This window comes from Lichenostomus cassidix, chromosome 4, assembly GCF_008360975.1.
Source record: "Lichenostomus cassidix isolate B80296 chromosome 4, HeHo_3.0, whole genome shotgun sequence".
NCBI lineage: Eukaryota > Metazoa > Chordata > Aves > Passeriformes > Meliphagidae > Lichenostomus > Lichenostomus cassidix.
This window is the reverse complement of record NC_139484.1, coordinates 70,363,349-70,389,750: the sequence shown is the minus strand read 5'-3', so window position 1 is coordinate 70,389,750 and position 26,402 is coordinate 70,363,349.

Here is a 26,402-nt window from a genome sequence, read left to right as displayed (position 1 = left end):
CAAGGGAAAACAGAGAGAAAGAGAGATGGAGCAAAGCTTAAACCAGTAATCATTGCTGTTCTAATGATTCAGCCCAGGCTGTCCACTGACATAACGCTGTATTTCCATCTGCTGCTTTCCTTGGAAGTTGTGCTTGGCATGACTGCACTTTCAGGAGCATTTGGACAAATAAATAACATCCCTCTTCATTATTTATTTGCCTTAAAATTTTAATCAGTATTTGTGTAATCAGTAGTAATTTACTACATTCCTATTCAAAGAAATTGGCACAGCGTTTATACATAATCACCCAGTGTAGCTGTTTTATTTAAGTACTGGGTTCTAAATGCACATAAATTCAGCAATTATCACTGGAACAAATTTTTGACTTTGAAGAGAATTATATGAGGAGGAGTTTTCTGTAGTTGAAATTGGAAAAACAAACTTCATTTGCCCAGCTGAAGAATCTGACTGTGACTTTTACACATATGCACTTGGTGTTTGATTTTGAGTGAAAAATGTACAAAATTTTAGGAAGGCTTTCAAGTGACAAAATGCAGAACTTCCCTCAGCTGCATGTGAATGCACTGCTGGGTTGTGAGGTTACAAAATATGCCTTTCCCTTTGATTGATTTTTCTTCTACATAAAACAGCCAAACCAAATACTAAATCAAATGCTGATGGTATTTTAGCCTTGTTTCTTGCCCTGGGCTTAGTAGGTGTAGGCATGCTTGCCTATGGTGTCTGAGGGTCTTTGTTAAATGGTTCTAACCCAGTTTAAAAGGAAATTATTCACCTGGGCTGGAGCTGATGTGAACGAGTCCTCTGCCACTGTGCACTGGAGCAGCTCAGGCACATGTCTTTATACTGTGGTTGGTTAGAGCTGGAATAAAGTGCCAAAGTCAGCAGCTGAAATAAGTAGAGTAAATCAAGTTAAGAGGGAACAGGACAACATCTTGGAAAAGGAGGGAATACAGGGTAAAACCATTACCTAGAACTTCGGGGTTAAGATGATGAGATATAAATTGATTGGTATTTCCTTGGTTTATAAGGGCAGACCTTGCTGTGTGACATCATCATCTGATGGCTTTTCATGTTGCCCTGTGCCTGCTTGGGCTGCTGAAAAGCCACAGATCCTCCTTTCCTTTTGAAATCTCTAAGAATTTTATCTGAACAGCCCATGAAGTATCAGGTCCTTTACAACAATTAAAAAAAATCTTATGATCATTGTAGGTCATTATTGCTGATGATCATAAGTTACATTCATGTGGACATCTGCAGGATAAATGTGCTTCAGTCTTTACAAGACACACGAACTTGCAATAATCTGGGTTTAATACAAATTCCTAAGTGAGAATACACACTTCTGATTGAGTGATTGGTTAAGTTGCTTTGTTCCCAACTGAACTGAAATGTACCGACTTAAATTAGCAAAGTTTTAATCAAGGCAAGACATTTATTCTAAATTAATAATTTATAGTCTTAACTTAGGTTTAATTGGTGCAGTCTGTAAAAAATTTAAGTGATTAGTCTGTAACAAATCTAGGAAAAGAAATATTAATTTCACAGTGAGAATTTTCAGCCTGTATGATATAAAACTGGGTATCATGGGTTAACCCCAGGTGGCCACTCAACCTCACACAGTTAATTTCTCACTGCCCTCACAGCAGGATGGGGCAGAGAATCAGAAAAGGAAAAGTGAAGAAGTTCATGGGTTGAGATAAAGACAGTTTAACAGGCAAAGGAAAAGCCACACATGCAAGGAAAGTGTGACACAACCATCTGAAGTTAAATACGAGGATAATTCCTTCTCTTACTGTACAAAGCTTAGTTTTGAGGTGCCTGCTCCTGAAGGTTTTAAACAGCAGTTTGGTCATCTGGAAGATTCCTCCCTCCCTCTGTGGAGATAGAGGTGGCTGGAAGCAAGCAGCTCTACACCACAGGAGTGACATGTGAATGTTAGTCCCCCATTCTTGAGGAAACAAGAGAAAAAAGCAGCTAACAAAAGACCTAGATGTTCTGCTACCCAGAAATCAATCAGAGGTTGATTTCTGTCATAGAAGGCTTCTAGGAAAATAGACAAAATATTTCACAACTTCCAGGAGTGAGCAGGTCTGTTGAGTTGAAGGTTCAGGACCAGAAGACAGCAGTTTCATCCATCTCCCCGTAGCCTTGTCCTCAGGTTTATCAAGATCACTGGAAACTTAGGCCCAGAAGGAATAGGTGAGTGAGCAGAGTGATTCAGTACTTTCACAGGGCTCTGCTCTTCCCATATTTTTAAAGGGACTTCAACATTTTTACCAGTTTGCCTTTGTTTGCTTTAAGAAAGGTTTTTCCTTGAACAAAGAAACTGCATTCAGTTATGAAGTTATGCTTTCTGAATGCCACCATGGACAAGAAGAGGAATATTCCAAGGCTTGGTGCAACTGGCTGTGGGGAAATAAGCACTTGTACCTTATCATCTGCTGCCTCTGACATATGCAAAGGAGAGACTGAAAAACCTAAACATGCGTCTGAAATGCTGCAAAATCAATGGTACATATTGAGGTTATCAAAGCCTCTTCATAGAATGTGTTTTATATTGCCTGTCACTGGCATTATGGTAATGTAATAGGATTTCTAATATGGTGTATGATTAAAATATAGAATTGTGCTAAGGAATTGGTGTGTACTTTCAAAATTCTTAGACATAGTTGGAAACATAGGTGAAAGAAAGACTGTCTTCATATAACATATTGCCAGAACTAACTGCTTTGATTTCTTAAGACTAGATGATGATTGTTTGATCATTTTATTAAAAAAAAAAAAGTCTAGGTGTCAAAGAGTTTCCTTATGTCTAAACAAGTGTTATTAACTTCAATTATGGCTGCCAGGTGGAGAACTGTGCAGTTCTTTTACCATGTTTCAAAATATTTCATTTAGACATTTTGGAAAAACATACATCCCTATTCATAACCCCTGTTACTGTTCTGATTTATAGGTTCTGCTCTGCTGTAAATCATTCAAAATGAAAAAAATTAAATTTTATGGCATCAAACTTATGTGGCATCGTGCCTGAGCAAAGGGCAGAAGGAATGTGATTCTTATACTGCCAGTTACTATTGAATTTGATTTCTTTTTAACAGATGGCAGAGATACACTTATTGAGAAATGTAGAGTATACTTATTCTTTGTTTGGACTTTGAATTAAAAATAAAGCACTCTCTTCAATAAGTTTTCCACTTGTTTATGAAACTTTGACTGCTAAGTAATTTTTTTCCCTTTTAAACTATACAAATATTTGCAACTGAAGTTCAGAAAATTTTGGTTTCAGGCCATGCACTTTAATTGCTGTGGATGGTTAAATGTATCATTCATTTAACCTGACAGGCTCTTGGAGAAAAAAGGGTTATGATGTTGGATGTGGAACAGGGAAAAGTGTGAAATTTTACCATTTTTAAATGGACAAGGAATCTTAAAGTATATTAAAATCATGGCCTGTGTTATCTAGTGAGAAAAAGGTTTTGGATGGGGGGATATGATATTGCATTCTTAAGAGCTGTACGTTCTTTGCTTTTTGTGTTCCCTAGTAGAATATCTCAATGCCAGTGAACATTACCAACCTGGCATGATTCCTGGCTCTGAAGTGGTTCTTTTTCTGGCAGAACAAATTTCTGCTGCAGTTTCTGAGAGTTTCCTGAAAGGCATGATGGCATTAAAAGTCTAGGTGTAACTTCAACTCATGCAACAACGCAGAAATTGGTTTTAAACTTTAGCTGAGCTAACAAGTAAAATGATTCTTGGAGAATATATCTCAGCACTCTCCAAAGGTATACTTTTCAGATATTCACAGATTTGGAGCACTAGGGGACAAGGTTGAAAGTCCTGAAATGCCAGAGGCTCATCTTAGAAAACTAGAATTTGTATCTGACCATATCTCAGATTTCTCTCCTGCCAGAAAGCTTCTTGTTTTAAGGTGCTTCCCTTTGCTTTAGCTGGGAAATTTGTTCATCACCTCATCCTGCACTTCTCAGCCCAGCCAAATCTCCTGAATAGATGGGTGAATCCTTAGGACCATCCAGGGACAGGAAAATCTTTCAGGACCTTTGAGACATGTTGTCTACACTTTTTTCATGGGCACAGTCTTGGTCATATAACAGATGACCAGGGCCTTGAGCACTCCTTAACTTTAGCAAAGTGGTTAATAATTAGTATTTTAAGGAAACTTTGAGATATATCTAACAGCAGAAGTTCTTGACTAGTATAAGGTGTGAAAGGCAGTCCCTAGTGACAGAACTGCCCCTCTCCATGCACCAGTCATCAAACCTGCTCTTTCCACATTGAGTGTGGGTAGTACTTCAGCTCTGGGGAATGTTTTGACTTTAATGAAACAATTCTGCTGAAAACTGTGCTAAAAATGCAACAAAATGCATATTCAGAAAGGAAGAATAGCTGAGCCTTGTCTTAATTTTTCTGTACTAAATTACTACAGTCAAATTAATTGTGTCTGATTTTTAAAATATTTTTATATTATAAGATTGTGACTTTCTGGTCATATGCATGTAGAACTTCTGTTGTGTTAATTGAGAAATTTGCAGCCTTTTCTTTTATAGCAGGTATGATTTCACCTCACTTTTATTGCATGTAGGTTTCTTTGAAATATCTGTTAAACCTTATCTATAAAATGAAATGAATATTGAAATAGCTGGTCTCTGTGTTGTAGGTAACAAAAACAATATAAATGTTAACAACATTCCCTTTAAATACAGAATCAACTATATTAAGTACCTTGGGGTTAAGATTTTGACTTCCTTAGATTTATGGTGAGAATTAAAACATCTCTTGTTACATTTGTAAACACAGAGCTCGTTAGATGAAGGGAATTTCCTTTATCATTAATAGGTCACATTAATGTGATAAAAATGTCTGCACTCTCAATAAATTTTATTCTTATTTTAAGCAGTTACCACATAAAGTGTTTATCCTTCGAAACTCTCAATAGCACTTTTATATCCTCCAATTGAAATAATAAAGAGCAAAGAATGAGAAGAAACAAATTAATCCTCTCCTGGGAAGCAGAAAGACTAGCACTGCCAGACTTTAAGTTATAGCACTGATTTGCTAAGCTTAAACAATTTTTCCTCTCTTTCCATATTTTAAATGGTGAAATGAGTGTCTGATATTCAAATTAGATTCAAAATTGCCTTTTAGGAAACACCTTTGTGTAAGGGACCTGGTACTTCCTTCTACTCTGCATCACTCTGTTAGCCATAATAGGCATTTCTGGAAATGGAAAGGGGAGTGAGTCTTATTTATTTTTGTATGTATTGGTTACTACAACACCATAGAATGAAGGAAAGGCAAAACTGGATGAGGTTCTGTGCCCATGTAGATCTGACTATAGAAATGATCATTCACAAGCTTTTTCCTCAAAAGCTCTACCTTTCCAAAAACTTGTTCATACCACATTATTTGTATTGATTCCAGGTCTAGTTTTGTTTCCTACTGGACACAAACAGAAGAGTTGTCAAACCTTGTATTGTCTAGGCAGCTACTCACAAAATCTAAATCCAAAACATTAAGAAATTCAGAGAGAATTTGTTGGTGGTCTGCAGAGAGCAGACTGATCAATCTGTGTGGAGTTTATTTCTGGTTTCTAGCTGCTGTTACATGTGTTCGATTCATCCACTGAGAAATGAAAATGTTCTGTGAAATTATAGAGTTTTCTGGAAGCAAGGGGCAGTGGTATGTACAATAACCAGACCTGTGGTAAGATCTAAAACTGCTGTGGAAAAGCAATGTTGTTCAGAGTAGAGAACGTATGAAAGGGACAAAATTGGCATGGCTGAAGACTGAGCTTCCAAGGACAGCATGGAGGGAGCACGAATGAGGAAAATGGATGGTGATGTCTGTGGTCTGTGGAAGCAATTCATGTGTGTATCTGTATGGGTGTGTGAGCGTGCATGAGAGACAAAGGAAATAACAGGGGAGGGTCTGATTTTCTGGATTTTTTTCCCCCCAAAATTGATATTTCTTGTAAGGTGCATATAACAGTATACCAAAGCATAGTGTCAGATTTCATTATGTAGTTTGCTTCATAAATGCCTTTTTACACTTTTGAAGGATGGAGCCTGGAGAAAATCTCCTCCTTGGACATGGTTATGACAGTAGATGATTGATAGAAAATAAATTCTCATTCCCTTGAAAAGGTAAAGTAAGGAGAGGTTTATTAACAGCTTTTTTTCCTCAGAATGTTGTCAAAAGAACTTCTTTTCAAAAGACGATGAATGAGCCTGGACTTCGCCACACTGTCATGGTCATGTTCTTTTACAATGCTAAGGAAAGCATAAGGCAGTAACATAATTTTATTTGTTTTCCTCAGTTTGGAGGATTAACTGCCAAAGGAAGGAGTGATCTCTCATTAATCACCGCCACATTAAATGCCTTCACTTACAGAAGTCAAAACCAAGTCAGTCTGGAGTTAGTTCTGCTGAGATCTTGAATCAAAGCTGAGACCTGCTAACACAGAAAAGGCTCCTTGGGCTGTGTCTGATAGAATCAGTAATATAAAGTTGGTACACAAATTAAAATAAAAATAAATACTTTCTCAAGGAGTAGATGCCTGCTCAGTATTCTGAATTTAACGGGCTAGCACTGTAGACTGTCATTCCCATGAGCTTTTAGGAAGCTTGAATAAATTATGATCTGGAGGTTCCTCTTTTGGAGGGATGGGTGCTCAGCCCACAGGGCTCTGGGTGTCTCTCACATAGGATCTCACTGTGCCCTGGGTTGGCTGGAGGTGAGGCTTTTCCCTTTCTCATGAGGGTGTCTTGGAGCTCAATCGTTTTCCTCACTGAGAAGCTTTGCTAAGCCACTGCATGAACTGTGAAAATTTGGATTCACTGTCAGTGGATATGAGGAGTGGGGATCAGAAGTACCACAGACCATGGAGCAGCTGCCTCCAGCATCATTTGCCCTAATGCTGGGTTTTGGACACTATTATCTCTAAATCCTCTCACAGCTGCAGTAACATTAAGTGAGGCAATAGCAGCAAGTTTGCAGCAGTTGCAAGCAGGAGGAAAAGATGATGATAACTTAGATTTCACTTTGATGTGCTGATATATTTTTTAAATTTTCTTTGAGAAGAAAGTGTGTAATATTGATAATTAACTTTTCATCCCAATAGAGGGAAACCAGGTGTGTAATTAGGAACATAAGTAAGGTTTAATAGAAAGATCTTTCCCACAGGGGAAAAACAAACATATAGGAAAGAACTTGAAATACAGGCAGATCAAAATTTTAGAGTGGTCCTTTAATAAAGATGGAAGAATTACCTGCACAAAATAGTAACCATGCTCCCAGTCTGCAGCCAGGAAAATGATTAGTTGCTATTGAGTTTGGAAGAATAAGAACCTTTGGCAATATAGCAGTGAAAAAAATACATTTTAAAATACAAAGGAATACATGGAAAACATTTTTTTTATCTGGGGAACTAGAAATAATACACCTGCAAGTATAATGAATGGCATAATATTGGCACTGCATGGGGCATTGAGCAATTTGTACCACAGTTATAGGTTCTTTCTTGCTATTAATCTCAAATAAAATAAACATCAATTCCAAATCCTTGTTGTATTTCTGGCTCTCATTTATTGTTCACCAACTATTTTCCTTTGTGTTTTGTCTTTGCCAGCTCTTTCTGTTTCTCTTGTGTTTCTTGTTCATTCTCTTGGCTGTTTCCCTGGCTGTGCTCCATCTCCTTAGATTACCTTCAAAAAAAGAAAAGAAAAAAAAAAAAGAGTACCTCATGTCCTGAACTACAAAAGCAGTCAAACGTACCAGAACGTGGTTTGTTTCACTGATATTTCTTTTTTAAGAACACACTAAGTAGAAAATACTGGCTTGTAAGAGACTGTTTTGCGATCTGAGTAGCATGGGGAATTCAGTAATGCATTTCATATATTAGATGTTTATGTTCCCAAAACTCTCAATTAAAAAAGAAAAGCAGAACATACAAATGCCTTGCTTCTCCTTTTTGAAATTTACATATTGGACTTATTCTGTTGTTCTGAGCATGTGCTTACTCTCGCTATTGTATCTGTAATGATTTAATTAATCAGTTCTCATGCAGACTGTGCTTTCTATTTCTAATTCCTTTCAGCAACAAGGAAACTCATTGCTTTCTCTCCCTGAGTTCCCATTACTGATTGAACTGGATGACTCCCTGTGGTAAGGATGCTGCAGTGTTATTACCATACATGCTGTGATCTTACATCCTCCTCTGACGGTACTGCTGTGCCTCAGATTATATTAAAAATTGCTCAAAGTCACCAAAACCAGGTCTGCTCTTCAAACCCTGGAATCAAGCTAGCCATGAGCTAGCTAAAATGAGAACCAGCTCAGGTACAACGTAGTATGAGTATTTGACCCATTGCTGACCCAAGGCTAGCAAGTGCCAGTGAAAATCAGACAGCAATCTTCCTACATCTTACTAGGCAGATGTAAATGTGGGATAACATGTAGTTCAGGCCATGTAGGATAACACATAGTTAGGCTCTCCGGAGACTTTAAAGAAAGAAGGTTTGAATCTGAATTTCTTCTTGTCAAGGTAACCGTGCCAGCCATTGTATGCAGGAAGGGAGACGAAGCACACAGGTTTTGTTTTAAAATATTTATTCACGTTAAAAGAATCCATTTTCACTAATATTCTTCAGTTTGGTCACCAGGTCAAGGAAAAGCACTCTGTAAGTATTAAACCCTCACATATGACATTTTCATGTTGGAGTCCCAGTGCAGCTGATAGCTCCATTTCAAGGCTCTGCACACTGAAAGGTGCTGATCCACTTCACAGCCCTGTGCTGGTACAATCTCAGTCTTCCATTTTCTGAATCCTGAGGCTGTGCCATCAGCAAATCCACTGTCAATAAGGCAGTGACTTCTAGGCAATGGCTTCATAGGCACACATCCTGCAAGGACAGCCTTAAGGACTTTCTATCTAGAGCATATGGTATTAGTGAGTCAAAACAAACTTGAGTTCCTCGGTCTGTGGTTGCACAGCACAGTTATTTCAGTCAATAGATAGGAAAATATGATTTTCTGTATGAGAGTCCTACTATATTAGTCTGGTAAATCCCAGTGTTATGATACAAAAGAAAAACAATGTTCTTGTTATTTCTGGAGGCTTAAGGAGATTGCCATACCCTGGGATACAATGGTACTTTTCAGCTATTAATGCTTCTAAAACTCATTGAAAGTAGTATTCCAATCCAAGAAAGATTACATTGTGTTCTGCATGTATTAAGAAATGTTCTGAGGGTAAACTCAAAGATAAAAGTTCTTTTATCCTTAATTAAAAAGAAAAAAGTAAAAAGGATTAGGTTCAGAGCTGTATAGTATTTACTTGAGTAAATCAAACAAACAAGAATAAAATGCTGAACAGAAAATAGAAACATTCTTTTTTTTGTGACAGAATTCAGGAAACTGCGGATTGGCAGGAGGAACAGTAGATAGAGAAGGTCAATAACTAAATAATTATATTTGTGCCACCATCAGAGATTAAATCAAAAATTATAAGCAGATTCCTTAAGAGGAAAACAGAGAAACAAGAGCTGGCATAAAAACAAAGTCATAAGGCTATCTACATGGGCTGCATTCTCAGTTGTGCTGGTTTGCACAACCATATGAGGTTCCAGTGTGTCATGTGGAGGATATGGAGAGGAAAATTAGCAAGTCATTAAGGAAATGACTGGCGAGCAGTTCATGATATACTGCCAACATCAGCTTATTTGCATTGCTGAAGGTTGAAACAGAATGCTACCTGCAGCCTACATGGAGAGAGAAAGATCTACACTAATTATTAGTCTATTTATACCTGTAGTCTGCAGTGCTGCTCTGATATCACTATTAGTGGAAATGGAGATAAAAAAGGAGATAAAACATATAAATGGCAGCAACTGACAGTCAAAGATAAGTTAAGAGTCATGATTCATTATAATATGAGAAAGATTAAAATTATCTGTATGTATTGTTAACAAGCAGCCATTCCAGCAGGTTGAATAATGTGTGTCCAGAAGGCTCAGTTTAACTCCCTTGTTTGGATGCCATTGTTTTGTAGTGGTTTCTTTGCTTTCCTTTTGAGACCAAAGCAAAAAGGTTGCAAGATTGTCTCAATCAAAAAAGCATATATGGAGCACTGTGTGTCAGCATACAGGAGGGATTTTGGTAGGCAGTATGTGAAGGTGGGTGCTGAAATTGGAAACACCAATGTGCAAATACCTTTGATTACTATTTAAAATCTGAATGCTAATCTTATGCAGTGGCAAAGTGAAGACCTTTTTATTGTAAGGGCTTCAGCAAGGTATGTAGAGTCATGGTAAAATCTGAATAAGTGATGTTTTTCTTCAGTGTCTGGCATAATGTTTAAAACTCTGCTCCTGTTCTTCTCATCCTAGCACACGCTTCACAAATTGTTTGTTTTTATGCTGCTTAGTTCCCCACTGACTTAAAAAGGTGACCACTGCAGAGTCTGACATTGGCAGAGAGGGTGCATGAGGGGAGTGTAACATTTACCAAGTGCCCCACTTCTGAAGACAGTTTATATGTTCCTCCTCCACATGGAAATTAATTATAGCTGTTGCTCACATAAGGATATCTGTGACCTTTTGCTCAGTGAATACACTTGTGAGAGCATCTGTGCTGATCAATAATTACTTAAGCACTTTGAAATGTTTTGGCCTGAAAGACAGTATATAAATAAATGTGGCATATCCTTCTTAGTATATCTCACAATATTTGTCCTAGGATTTGATTTGTGGAAGATGCATTCTTTCACGGGGTTGGATTCTCCAGACTGTGAAGCCTATCTGGACATGGATGAGGATTTAGAAATATGAACATAAGAGAAAAATTATTTAATAGAAATTCCTGGACCAGTAAGGAATTAATTTATTCCATTTTCTTTTATATCTAGTACTTGATTTTTGGCTCAGGACTCACTTTTTAAGCAGAATTTGTGGGCTACATCCAGGATCTAGGACACCCCAAGTTCTGCAGGAACTCTGCCAATGTTCTCTCACTTAAAAGATAACTGGTAACCAAGTAACCTTTTGATCCCTTATTTCAACTTGCTACAGGACATTTTCTGCAGAATCCTTTGGTGATCTCTGTCCCTGGTCACTTCAGGGCAGTAAGTTTCCCATTATTTTTTCACTGTGTCAGCTGCCTTTTCTGCAGCAGTCACACTGGCTATAGTATTTCTTTTCCTGGGCTTAGCATACTTCCACACCCATCCAGCTGTTTCCCTTGTGTCCTATTGAGTCTTTTCTATTAACTGTGTCTTAGAATTTTAATGCTCAAGCCTGTTTCCTGATTTAGGTCAGTCTCAGTTAACCATTTATAACATATTTCTCCTTACACACATGTTGCACAGTTTCAGGTGTCCCTTTTGTGCAGCCTTTAGGTCTGCCTGGACTTCTCTTGTGTGAGATGCAATCACTCCTCTCCTGACTCTGCAAATTTTTTCTTACCAGATTTGCTATCAGCGTCTATTATTTCAGCCCATCTGGCTTGTGGGCAGGGCAGAGGGATCCTCACAGTAAATGTCCCTGTAAGATGCTGTACAAACCATACAAAAAGCACTTGAATGTTTGAACCCAGCCAGATGTGCCTGTGAGCTAGCAGCACACACAGTCAAAATAGTTTCTGGCTAGCATGGAGCCATATTTAAGAGAAAAATAAAAAAAAAAGTTTTAAAAGGACCTATGGGAAATGAGTTCAAATTGCTTACATGAGATTCTACTTTAAGGTCACCAAGGAAAGAGAAGAGTGTCTAGTTCTCGGGTTGATGGGCAAAACTATTATTCCCATAGGGTTGATAGTACAAAAGGTTGATAGACTTGGTCACACCTGCTGCCACATTGCTCTGTAATCCCCAGGCTGGAGCAGGGAATGACTGCGTGGCACCAGGCTGTTTGAATTTTACACCCAACTTTACCACATGGTTTCTGCACGATTGGTGGCCTCCTGAGAATGTGTCTCTGTGGTTGAAGGAAAAAAATGTACTGCCAAAGACAACATAAATATAATTATGTCCTGAGTTGGTATGAACAGCCTGAGAAAGACATGCAGAGCCTTCTGCTCCTGCAAAATTCTCTTATATATTTGGGGAATTTTCCCTATTGCTAGGTTCACAAGTCAACATAATAAGTTCCAGATATTTTTTTCTCATTAATTCCTCTAAAGAAATTAACTGGGGGCAACATTAAGTGTTTTCTCCTTTCCCTGAGAAAACAGTGTGATGATGCTAAACAGAGCTGTGGCAGCTGTGTTTGCTTGCTGTGTTATCCCTGCTGTGTGCTGGTCAAGCCCAGAAGGCAGGCCAAGCATTTTCCCTCCAGGAAGGGCTGACATTCATGGCAGCAGGATCTTCTCTTACATGTTATGAAAAATACCAAGGGAATAACCAAAACTGCACCAAGAGCCTCTTCAAATTCCCCTAAGCCTCTTCCTCTGAATTTCTAAAGTCACACAGGAAGAGTTCAGCTTTTTGGGTAAAGCTTATAAGCTTGATTAGCACCTTCGGCTGACTAGTTTGTGACACCGAAGCAGCCTGGTCTAGTTTTCAAAAACCTCATAGCTCTGCTCAGACTACTTTAGAATTTCTAATACTATACACTTAATTTTATTGGCATCATTATGTATGGATAAAATTTCCATTTTGAATGCTCTTCAGTTATAATTGGATGTTTACAGGCACTTGCTTTACCAACATGGTTAAATTCCTATATTTTTTTCCAAATATACAGTGTAATTGTGGAAACTGCAAACGTAGTTTATTGTGCTTCATTAGAAAGAGAAGAATTTCACAGCTGAGCATTTTCACACTTGCATATTAAAGTAGATGGTAAGTGCTGCAATTTTTTAGAGAAAATCGAGGTCTGCAATCGTTATTAAAGTGCCCAACAGCCCAACAAAATCAATCTCTTTTTTAATTGCTGTTATTCAAGGTAGTTTTCAAACTGCTTCTCAATGTCAAACCATTTTCCAGAGATATTGACAAATGGAAGTAATATTATTTAAGGTCATAGCTTCTGTCAAAATGAATTCCATATGTCATTAGGTCAGGATTCATTTACGTCAAGGGAAGGGTTTGATGCTGTAAGTCTTGTGTACCAAGTATAGCCTTATATTGGATGGAATTTTTTTGTTGTCTGAGTTACATGAAGACTGGAACGTAAAGAGTTAATAATACATACTCTCAAAACGAACACTGTTTTCAGTAAGGGTTAAAGCATCTTTTCCTGGTTCCTGCCCTAATGTTTTACTTCAGCCTATAGAAGCCATAGGTAACACTCCAAGTAAATCACATTAACAGGTTCCCCAAAAGCGGTCAAATTACACGATTACTTAAGAAAACCCCTGGGTACATGTGCACGCATAATGTGCTGTATCAATGCAAAAAAGACAGCAAGCAAGACTAAAAAAGCTATACTTTTTATTTTGCCAATGAATCTGTTGCACTTTGCAGTGTTTAAGTGGGCTTATACAACATAAACATTTGGGACATTTAACATATCAAGCTCAAATAAAAATGACACGCAGATCATTCACTTCTGAAGCTGCCTTGTGTTCAGTTATTGGAACACTCCATCTCTGTGGTTTCCGAAATATTATAAGTATATATTCCAGATTAAACTTTCTATTTTCCTCAAGGTAGTGTTGCTTTTCAGTCCTCAATGGCTTGGTTTTTACCTAAAGAATCAGGTCCTATCAGCAAAATCAAAGGCGATTACACAGCTCAGTAGTCATTTAGGATTTCTGTGGCTCTATTAAGCATGTATAGCATGCCACAGCCACTGAGACTCTGTTTATTCAGTGCAAGTGCTCTGTAATTTATTTAAAATAATCCATCTTTAACAAATAAAGAGGCCATTGACTGGCCATTGCTGCAGGCATCCATTTAAATGCTGCCTTCTTGATGGTCTGTTTTGCTGGTTTAAGTTAAATACCTGACAAAAGTGATTCAGTTTTTGGGAAATAAGATTTGTATGCATAATGTTTATTTTATTTTACACCCGTAATCAGTTAGAACATCTTTTTAACAGATTGACCATTAAAAATGATTAATGCTATGAATTCTGATAGAAGCAGGTTGTGATTACTAGATCTGTGTGCATGTGTGAGTGTACATGTGTGTTGTGTGTGTGTGTGTGTGTTTACAACTGCTCAGGAACTGAGTCTTTATGACACTTTCCTCATCATGTTAGACCTATTACTGTATATATTTATTGGAAATTAGATTAGATAGCTATGTCCAGTGGCAAAAACTCTTTTCTTTCCCAATGTACAGCTTGCTTTTTTTGTTTCTTTCTTTTCCTACTTGGTTCCACTTGGTTCTTTCAGAAATGAGTCATTCATCCAAGCAACACCAGCAAGCTGCCATAAAGACTTGCCAGTACTAGTGAATCTTCTCTGAGAATCAAAAGATTGCAGTATAAGTTCCTGGTAAGTGCTGTTACTTGTTGCAATGGAAACATGCCCAACTCAGAAGAAGCTTTTTCTCTGTAACTAGAAACAGCCATTAAAAACCACCCTGGGAATAGAGCAAAGTATAGTGCTAAATTTCCAGTGGAAAGGCAATAGAGAAGGCTATTGGTTAAAGAGCTGCTTCTTAGGGTTAAGGATAAATAAAACCCTGGTAGCCACAATGGCACCTCCTGTCCAGCAGCCACACAGTATAGCTGTGTCTTGTCCTCTTTTCAGACTTAAAAAAGAAAAACAACCCACCAAGAACAACCCCAACCTTAGAGGAGGTGAAACTAAGCTGTTTGTGTTATTGAATAATGGGTTTTTAATGGTAGTTAAACAGAATCATGGACAGCACTCAATATTTCTTTATGTAAGCATTTAAAGAGAGTATGTCACAAGTTCACAGAAGAATTTTAAAGCCAGAGCAGTACATGTGTTTTGTTGCAGTGAGTTTATTCTCACATTATTTATTCTTTTTGTTTTCCTACAGAAGCTTCATTAATAGTTAATTTGTACCTGCTTAGATGAGAATAACTTTTCAAGGCATGCTGTTTGAAGAATAGCTAATTCTATTCTAAACACGAAGATTTATTCCAGAGCTCTGGAGACTGTAACACATTTATAGTCAGTTAAGTTGTCATGTTTTCAAAGGGAGCTGTGTTGCACCTAAAGTTGAAGAATCCAACTGGCTTCATTTCACATTTCAGCTACACAGGACAATCTAGTCATCTGGTCAACCTGCTCATCTGGAAATAAGACAAAGGAATAGAGATTCTGTTTAGCATAAGACATTAATACAAATAGTAATTTGACTGTAATTTTAATAGTTAAGCACAGCCATAGGACTGCAGTCATGGAAGAGCAGTGAAAACTATGTTACAGCTTTGGGGAAGGTCTAAGTCAAACTGATTTTGTAAGGAGTTCTAATTTATCTAATTTATCACAGACTGACCTAATTTATCTTCAGTTTGGCATTCTAAATGTTAAATGTCTCTTGAAATGGTTTGCTGGACTTTTGATACTCAGTCACCATCTTGTGTTCAACATGCTGTTGGGAAACAACCATATTTTAAGACATTAAAAGAAGCACTAGTTCCTCATTTAGGACTCATGATTGTACTGATGATTGTGATTAAATTGTAGCTGCACAAATAAAACTGAAGCAACAGGATCTTATAGGAAACAATCACACATTTGGTACTGGTGAGGCTGCACATCGAATTCTGTGTTAAGTTTTGGGCTCCTCATGACAAGAAAGACATTGAGGTGCTGGAGCAAGTCCAGAGAAGGGCAATGGAGCTGCAGGAGGGTCTGGAGCACAAGTCCTATGACAAGCTGCTGGGAGCTGGGGGTGTTTAGCCTGGAGAAGAGGAGGCTCAGGAGGGACCTTGTCACTCTACAACTCCCTGAAAGGAGGATGTAGCCAGGTAGGAGTCAGTGTCTTCTCCCAGGTAACAAATGATAGCTAGAACAAGAAGAAATGGCCTCAAGTTGCACCAGGGGAGGTTTACATTGGGTATTAGGAAAGGAATTTCCATGGAAGGTGTTGTCAAGCGCTGGAACAGACTGCCCAGAGAAGTGGTTAAGTCACCAGCCTTGGAGGTATTTAAAAGATGTAAAGGTGTGGTGCTTAGGGACATGGGTTAGTGATGGACTTGGCAGTGCTGGGTTGATGGTTGGACACAATGAGCTTAAAGATCTTTTCCAATCTAAACTATCCTATGATCTGATGAAATACCTGCGAATGAAATCTCCATCTTGTCAGTGGACATAGAAGCTGTGCAACAAGAAACATGGAGGTGAAGGGTAGCCTGAAATCCTGTTTTACTAGCATTTGCCCAATGCTCTCCTCTGCCTTAGTGGACACCAACCTAAATTTTCTCTCCCACCCAGGAGGGTGTCCTGGTTGAGAAGTACAGGAGGATGGGATTGGAATCCTGATCAAGGTTCAGGAGGCAGGAAACACCCATGCATCTCTTCAGCATGGAGGGTGTGTAAGACAGACCCCCACACACTTTGGGAGCTTCCAGGTTACCAAGAGATGCAACTGGAATATTTAGTTGTCTCTAGGACTAGAAGAAAATAGAACCTCCTCAGATGCAATTTAGGATTTAGGAACTAAACTCCTTCTTTGTATAAACTACTCTTTGATCTCAAAATCTACTGGCATGGAAGTGTTTCCTCTGGGGTTTAGCACAAGGAGAAGCTGAGAGACCAGATACTGAATTAATTGTCTGAGGTCACATGAGGCAATGAGGGAAACATGGAGGGGAAAAAAGGTGACCTAACTCCGAGCCTCATCTCCAGTGTGTGGGATGATGATTCTGTGCTGAATGGGATCTTTATCTGGGTGATTAAATGTAGTAGCCCAAGCAAAGGTAAGAAGGCTTTAGGAGCACAGCATTTCCTTTGCACTTATAATTCAGAATGTTGCTTTTCATTCACAGTGGTGCAAATATATTACCTTGGTGAGAAACCAGGGAGAACAGGGACCACAGAGCAGGAGCAAGCCTGCGGGTATACGTGGGGAAGAGAAACAGAAATTATGCTGTATAAGGTATTGGATGACTTCCAAGTATTTTTATTCATTATTGCTATTTTTATGTGAAAGAGAACAGCTTTCCAGCTTGGCTGGTTAGCCTTGGGTATGGATTTTGGCAAGTTTTAGTCCAAATCCATGTTTGAGTGTATGTGTGTCCATATGTGTGTCCATATGTGTGCACGGTGCTCGCATGAGGTCCAGAATGTGCAGCTTTTTATCTGCTACTGCTCACATTTATGTGTTCCATCCTCTCCTGTCAGTGCAACAAGCCTTTTATTTAGTCATGTGACATTCAGCTTCCAAGCTTACTAGTAGTTTTTGATGGGAATTCATCGGATAGACCTTTTTTATCAAAACACACATAAAAATAACAAACGAAGTGATTAAAGGATATTTTAAAACTGAGGTTTTTTATATGAAAATATGAAAGTGTTTTTATTATGTCAGCTAGGGTAAAAGTGCTGATTTAAAAAATTGTTAATGTTTCATTTGAGTTTATGATACTTAGAAAAAAGCAAGAACAAATGTTTCTGTGGCACATTAAAATAATTTAATTCAACAAAAAGTATTTTTGATAGACCTTTTCCATAAATCCATCCAAACTGTCATTTGATAATCATTGTGTGTAGGCATATTAATGACTGAGATCTTCATGGAAAAAAAAAAAAGTGATCCTGTACATAAATTGATTGAATATTTTTATTTATTGGACTTGTTTATCTACTTGTGATGTATTAGTCCCATTGTGAAAATTCAGAGACACCTCAAGTTTCCTGGTAGCAAACCATAATATGATATTTAACTTGTTTTGCAGAAGAACATGAAATATTTTTACCAGAACAGGCAGATTTTATGTCTTAAGTGACTCATAAAGTGAGGTAGAGGACAGAATCTCCTTGCATTAGTCGCATTTTAGAAGTATGAAACAATTGGAGAAAGTTTTATCCAGCTGTGCAGGCTTGACCTTGACTTTGAGCTTTAGTTGCTTTGATGTTAATTTTAAGTGGATTTTAATCAAATCAAACTCTAGCCATTATATTTAAAATAGTCTCTTAAAGTGATAGACATCTGTAAGCAGAATTCCAGTCCATGAGCTGTGGAGTGCTAATGTCCCTATCATCACTCTGGGAAAAAAAAAGTCAATTGTCAATTTTTGATGAAATAAGCTCACAGTAACGTGGCACAAATTTCCTGGTTCAGTGTTTGTTGGGTTTTTAAATTTATTTTGCTGCTGTGTCCATGAAGAGGGAATAAACACGGTATAATTCCAGAAATATGATGCAAATGGAGCAGAGAATGACAACCAGAGGCTGCCTTGCTGACAGGCTGGGGTAGTTTGGATGGAAGGTTCTTCAGATCTTCCCCAGGTGGGAAAGATGGGTGGAGGATGACCTTGGGGTGAACGGAAAGCTTTTCTTTGGACATGGTTTGTGGCATGAAAACCCTGTGCATTTAGGATCCTGGTCTTACCAAGTTCCAATTGCTGCAGTCTGGCTTCCCTTGGGGCACCAGAGCCTCTGTCAGCACAGGATCTTGCTGCTGTGAGTAGAGCACAGCACTGAGTACCTGTGGCTGGCGAAGACAAATTCCTGCTCCTTCCAGCAGCCTTCTGGGCAGCTTTGTGTGATATTGTGTGGCAAAGCAGTTGAGAACCAGTAGAAAGCCACTTCAGGAGCTTATTTCAATAATTAAATAACTACAGTTGAATTGCTGCCATGATTTGGGAATTCCTGTGTGGGTTCACCATACAAAGCATTGCAACACAAGGAGCATCAACTTCCTCTAATGACCTCTAAAACACTTTTGGTTGTAGCAGCCCACAAAGACCAGACATAATAAAAGAAAATACATCTGCCTTTTTTTCCCCCCAGAAACCTGGTGGAGATCCCAGGGATTTAGCCTTATGGATTAATTTGCCAGGGCTTCTGCAACATTTCAAGCTGAAGCACCTGGAGTGCAATACCCAGATAGAGCCCTTCAGGTACTCAAGACAAAAGAAAATGGAGTGTGATGGGTAGTAAGGCAATTTTGGCTGTCTTTACTTTTTCCCAGTATTTGCAAACCAGTCATGCTTCAAAAGTATTTAGGAAAGGGCTGATTTGTGAAGCAAATACCTCAAGGTCCAGTGGTTTGATTAGCCACATCTTTACTCTGAAAACAAACCATATCACATGCAAAGGGAGCCTGGAATAAATTACCTTAACTCTGTCAATAGCATCAGTGGAGGATCTGTCCCACTGTCTATTTCCACATCTTCTCTGGAGTAATTTAAGATGCATGAGTATGGAAGCTTAAGACACTGCTGCAAAATTGCACATGTCTAATTACCCAACAGTGGTATTACTTTTAATAGGAGAGTAAATTACGAGGAGTTTTCAGGTTTTTCAAATGTAAATATCATCATTATGAGAAAGGCAGAACACGCAGCACTGGTGTTTCCTCATCACAGCTAAATAAGAAAGAGTAAAAGTAACATAAAAAACCATGGTGAGAAAGCAGGTAGTTAAATCTGATTTTAACCAAAACTGTCACTAATAAGTTGCTCACAGCTTCTCATAGAGGGTTGTTTTGGAAGGAAGGGCAATTTCTTTCTCTCTCTCAAAACCCTACTGCCAGCCATCTGTTGATAATTACTGTCCAGTCTCTGCTGAGAACTTGTGATATTTAATATTTCCTCAGCACTTGAACAAATAAGCGATAATAACTGCAAGGTACTTGACCACAGGAGTAGAAAAGCATATAGCATGAAAGAGTCAGTGTACATCTTGGTTTTTGAAAACAACTCCATTTTCTATTTGTGATAAAGATAAATCTGAGATCCTGGGGACTTGGAAAATGGGTGAGTTGCACAGTGTCTCTGGAAAGAATGTTTTTAAAATTATGAACAACTTAAAAATTGTCCATTTCTGTTTGGGTTTCTTACTAGTTTTAATTGACATTACCCTTTCTCATAGAGAACTTTGGGCAATCTATCTATTTGTGTATTGAATATTTACAACAAGCAAGCTGGAAATATCTCAGGTTTTGCAATGTTTAGACTTTTATATTGTCAATGAGTAGAGATCTAATTTAGAAATGGTCTCTGAACTTGTACAAGAAAAGGTCTGTAATTGCTGTCCTAACTTTCTTTCTCTTGGTAATACATATCAATAGATTACAATTTTACTAAAAGTGCTTGGATTTTTCCAAGTAACTACTATCTAAACATAATGACATCCGTGGTGTGACGACTTCTCACTTTATTTTACAGATGGTCTGACAACAATATATTTGTGTTTAACCTTCCATAGCCTGATGTTTCACTGCCTCTGCAACGACATCCCCTGTTGATGACATTACTCAGCATTCTTGAAGACCTGAATCCAAGATTTTCCAAAGCTGTTTCTGGACCCATGACTTCCAAACTGTTGTAGTCCCAGGGCTCTGAAAAGCTGTTTCCTATCAAAGTGCCACAGACAGAACACACTGAGGTGATAGCAAGAAACATTGCTTGTTGTTTTGAATATGTGGCTTGGGATGATTTGAATAAAATCTCAGCAGATTTATCCATTGGAATATAGGTATTATGAATACTTTTTTTTTTCTCTTTCAGTTTTCTTCAGAGGATTCAGTATTACCAGGCTGAGTGCTCTCCAAGCTGCTGAAGTTTAGAGTAAGCCTTGGCTGCAGCTCCCTCCATCTCCAAGGTGGTTTCCCAAGGAGTAGCTCTGGAGCCTTTCCCTTCTCTGTCTCACATCCAATGCCTGTGCAGAGGCTGATCTCCCTGACCCCATGTACAAATGGCAGAGCAAAAAATAAAATTCCAGGAATGCCAGTTTTTAATTCCTAGCTGAGTATGCATTCCATATAGTTGCCAGGTGCTAGTACTAAACCCACTCTCCCCAATAAAACTTTAAATTTTATGGGTGTTTCATTATCAAATTGAAAATAAAACCACTGAACAGGAAATAGTAAGTCTTAAGGGTTCATGCAAAATCAATTATAATACTGCTTGATAATAAAAAATGAACCACAGGTCCATGATATAGAGTGAATTTCTTAACAGATACAAAACCTACAGCACTTATTTCAAAGAAACTTATTAGCTACTATGATTCTTGAAAGTCTTTTACATCACTAAACATTCACTTTCCTTTTATAATTTTTTCTTACTGTTTTAAAAAGTTGAACAAAAGCCAAAGAGACAAAAAATATTCCAAAGTTATCTGCCCATCGCAGATCCTGGAATCTTTTTGCTTAGCAGTTTTCCTTGATTAATCTGGAGAAGCAGAAATTAAAGATTCTTGGGACATTATGAAAACCATCACAATAAAATAAATAAGAATTAGATAAGGGATTGATTAGAACACATGAGAGACTGGTTTCAGTCCATGCTACTTTTTCTTTTTGCTGTTGGAATGTAACAAATATTAACTGCTACTGCTCTGCTGTACTTCATTACATAAATATTTGTGTAAATTCACACTGTGAATATATGAAGTGCTTTGATGGGCAAAGAGGAGAGTTTCCCCATGTGCTGGTTTCTTCTTTGTATGAAGAAACAGCACTGTAAGCACTGACTGGACTTTCACATTCATGCTGTTCAGCATCAGCTTGAGTTCTCAGTTCTCTTTTTCCTCCTTCATAACTGGTTTACTTACCAAAACCAGCTCTATTGCTGTACAGTAATTCCTAAGTAAGTGCTCTAAGCCAGCACTATGAAATTCAACTTTTTCCTTTTTTGAAACAAGATGCTGATCTGGAGGTCTTTCTATGCCCTACTTCCTGCATAAGTTTAATTAATACACCATGCAAAATGCCAAGGAACTCCACATATTCCCAACTGTGACCTCACTAAGCCCTCAAAGAGGAGAGTGTTTGGATATGGGGAATTTTTAATACTCTACTATGCTCTACTTCTAGCAATGAGTGGTTTTTTTCTTCCTTATGTCAGTTTAGCAAAAGTGGTAGTGGCAATATGCATGCAGAAACCCACAGGGAATTTTATATTAAAGTATTTATTTATAGTTGTACATATACTGAATTTATCCCTTCCCCCCAACAATAATGTTGGTATATCTCAGGTATCAAGGCAATAAGCAAAACCTTTTCTCTGTTGTATAAACATTGTTGTAGCCATGGCAGTCAGGGACATCAAAAGAGAAAATATTGGCACAATAAAAGATGTCACCTACTTCTGCAAGCTTTGCTTCTTTATTATATACTTTGACAGAGACAAGAACCTTAGTTAGATCACTTTTATGTGCTCTTGTTCCACTTAAATATAAAAAGAGAAAAGAGAGCTATGAGAGTGGAATATGGGTTCCCCTTTAAAAGAAAAAAGGAAAAAGTACACATAATTGTCTCTATAGTGTTATTTTTCACTCAGCATTAACTCAGGTGAGCTAGTCATGAAGAAAAACTGCTTAAAAGATTCAGCTTTGCTTTCTGCCAATACATTTTCTTTTAGTAGTTCATAGCTTTTATAACTGTTCACTTACCGTAGGAGTTTAGGAGGCAAATTAGTCATTTTGTATGAGACATCTCTTAGATTTACAGCCTCATCATTATACAGGGAAAGAAATGAGAAGAAATTGGTACATTAAGTTGTATTTTAAAACAAGGAGGATGGGAACAAAGGAACTTACCTTGAAAGGTTTGTGAAAAGTTTGTAAAAGATTTGTAAAAGTCCATAAATTGCAAAACACTGTCATGTGGACTGGAGCAACTGATGTCCAGATTTTCTTTTGGGGTCTTTCATGATTGCTATGACATGAATCAGATCTAATGGCTACATACCAGACTGTCAGGATTGTCAGTAAAAATCTGTTGTGACTTTCCAACAAATTTGAAAATACAGAAGTGGCACCTCACAAATACTCTAGTCTGATCTAGTGAGTAGCAAATCTTCAGTTTTCCTCAAAAAACATTTCATGCTTTTGGTTAAAATAAATTAAAAAAAAAAAAAATGATACAAATTAGCCATATAGAATACCTTGCTGTACATCTGTAATGGTCCATGTCTTTGTGCTGCAGAGTAGCCAGCTTTGCCAGGTTTGCTGGACATAATGCACCTAGAATCCAGTATTTAATGGAATGACATAGCTATATCTGGATTTAGAGATCTCATGAGTACTAAGGGGTTCAGATCATAGAATTCAGTCCTCCAATTCAAACTCATTTTGTTGCTAAGATATTAAATGACTTTTTAAAAAACTCTTTGAATTTGAATATTTGTTTAATTTGAAAGAGGTACTCTTTCAAACTGAATTGTTTTTGAAGGCATTCATAGCACTACCTATTGACTTTCCTGGATTTTTAATTACAATATCTTGTTTTCAGTTTATAGAAGGAAACTCAGACAATTTGAGCCAATTTGAAGCCTATACTGTGAAATCTGGAGTGTTTCCAGTTCTTTGTGAATGAATTCTGTCCTGTTCCCTCGTGACTTAGAGGAATTGAGTTCTTCACTCTGTGGAAAGGGTAATTAAACAGGGTGACTGACCAGCAGGATTTCAGTGATGTGTCCAAGGGTCCCTGCTGGGGCCAGGTAGGGAATAGGAAACAGGGACACGTTGTGGGAGAAATATTATGCAGGTTAGATATTGCTATAGTCGCTGTGGTCAGGTGTGGAAATACAGTCCTGTGAGATGCCTTGTGTTTATGAGGTGGGCTGTCCCCAGCCAGCAGCCAAACACCCACACAACTGTTCTCTTAAGTTCCTAACTCCTAACAGGATGAATGGGAGAAGAAGTAGGGAAAAAATGAGAAAGCTTGTGAGTCATGATAAAGACAGACTGGTAAGTGAAGGGAAGAGAAAAACGGCCACAAGTGACAAAAAGGCAATAATTCACCAACCCCACAAACAGACCAGTGCCCAAACATTCTCTGAATTGTGGCTATCATGGAAGTGGGAAGACAAAATCCTCCTCCTCCTTCTGCTATCCCAGTCTTATTGTTAAGCATGACATTATACAATCTGGACTATTGGAAGTTACCTCCAACCCAGCCAGACCCAGCACAGGTCACTCGGAATTCACACACCAGCTGAGGCAGGTGTGAGGATTGCTCTGTACTGAGCTGCTCCTGAGTAACCATGGAATACTGAAGACATGCTCAAGATAGATTCAGGTATTCAAAATTCATTTTAGCAAAATAAAAATGTCCTTAGATATTCCTTTGAGGATACTGGTATACTGTGTTTTGAGTTAGGATTGAAAAGTGAGTAGCAAATAAGAGAAAGGTTAAATATAATTTTGAGCAGTTACACATTTGATGGGTACTATCCAAATGTAGGCTCAGGCGATCTGAAAGGCTCAGGTGATCTGAAAAAGGAGTATTGAAGTAAATAAGTCGAGAGCAATACAATATTTATATAATCAAACTAATTCTGCCTAAGTTCAATGTTCAATTTTGCAGGTTTTAAAATATTATTTCAAGACAACTTTTGTTTGTGTGATACTTATTCTTACGAGGACATCAGGTTGATATAAATTATACTTCTAAAGTGATAATCTGGGGTGAAATTAGTGGTTTTAGAAGAAATTGTTTTCATAGCAGGAGATAGACATGCAGACATATATTTACATATCAAGAGAGATCTGATTAAATAGTGTAACTTTGAAGTTTTAAGAGAAATATTAGCACTTCTAAATATTCTGCTAGAAAGACAGCTAGTGTTTTTTTCAGCCCAAAAATTATTACTGGATAATGAATCATTTAAAATCTCTTGTGAATTTGTTTATTCCTCTGTCTTATTTGGACAATGGAATGTGTCAGCTTTTAATACAACTGATAATCTTTTTCAGACTAATTGAGGATTGTTATCTACCTAAATCAAATTATAAGCAAATGTTTCTAGAATGGTACATTAATCTCTAAAATTTCGAGATGAGAAGGGCCATTTTAACATGCATTCTAAGTTTCACGTTTCTATTTTCATATTTTAGTTAGAAGGAAAATTTAAAAATCCCTGAATGACTCAAGAATCAATCTAGTATGGAGTGTAACCAAACAGCAGGGCAGCCTCTGAGGCATCCATCAACAGAAACAACCAACTGTTGCCACTACATTCATTTTAGGAGCCAACCCACAAGTCTAGGTGTTACTGCTGGAAAATATATAATGCAGCTTCACATCAGGATCCTAGAACTGCCAAGCATATCTCCAGAGTAACTTTAACAGTGATTGCACTTGATGAAGGAGGTAGAGGAAGTATAATCATGTGCCAGCAGCACCAGGAGGATAAGGCCAATATTGAAGTTAAATACATTTATGTGGATTCTTATGCAGCCATTAAAGAGCAGTTTTTCATAGGATGAGCTTTGCCTGCAAAAGTCTCAGGTGTTTCTGCTTAGTGCTGGTCTCTTTCTGTAAATATATAGGTTTTTAATTGCAACAAGTAGGCTACCTCACAAGGAAAAGTCTGAAAACACTGAAGTCAGTAAATCCCATAATCATGAATTGCCTCTATGATACCATGCTAGCCACTGAAATTCCCAGATGAGAAGGGCTGTTTTAACATGCATAAGTAGTTTCACATTTTTGTTGGAAACAGAAGTCAGGAACTTAGCTGAGAATGAGGGAGGAGTGTTACAGGCTGCAGTCCTAGAGACTGTGATATTGTAACAGTCAATATTGACTGAAGAAATGTACTTCATTTCTGTCTTTTATTTAAGTTATCTAGTGCTTGAAGTGAACACCCAGCCCATTGCAATTGCAGCCAGCAAACAGATGGCTAGCCCAGAAGAGTCTACAAAGCAGTTCCATATGTTCCCACTCTTCAGAACTACATTTAAAGAACAAGCTGGAGCTTGTTAAAGAATTTCTGTCCTATTTAACTTTCTATCACAATATATGAAATCCATACCTGGGCAGGCAGTGGAACCCAAACCAAATATTTTATTTGGGCCTATTTTGATGCTAAAGTAGCCTTCCTGTTAACTGTTTTGTTGAGCAATGCCTCTCTATCTATAGAGTGCATGCTCAGTGTGGAAGCTTTTGCCAAAGTTCCTCTTTTTAACCTCTTCTGAGAAAGAGTCATTGGTAGGAATGAAGCACTGAATTAGAAAAAATAAAAAAAACTCTCCTGGAAAGAAAGTGAGGGGGAAGCCATCTAAGAAATGAGGCTGTGCTATTTTTAGTGCTGACTACATAAACAAACCCATCTAAATCTGAGTAAGGAACTCTGTCCTGCAAGCAGAATTTCTGAGATTGTTCTCCAATAAAAATGATGGCTCAAGGATCACAGCTAAGAATTGCAGTAGAGAATTAAGCTTTCTTCGTATCTCAAATTCAATGTGGATGGAGGTACACTTTCCCTTTAAAGAAAAAAAAAATCAAAAATGCCCAATTTTTATTTTGTGATAGGGATGGCCTTTTTCTTGTGTGTTGGAGC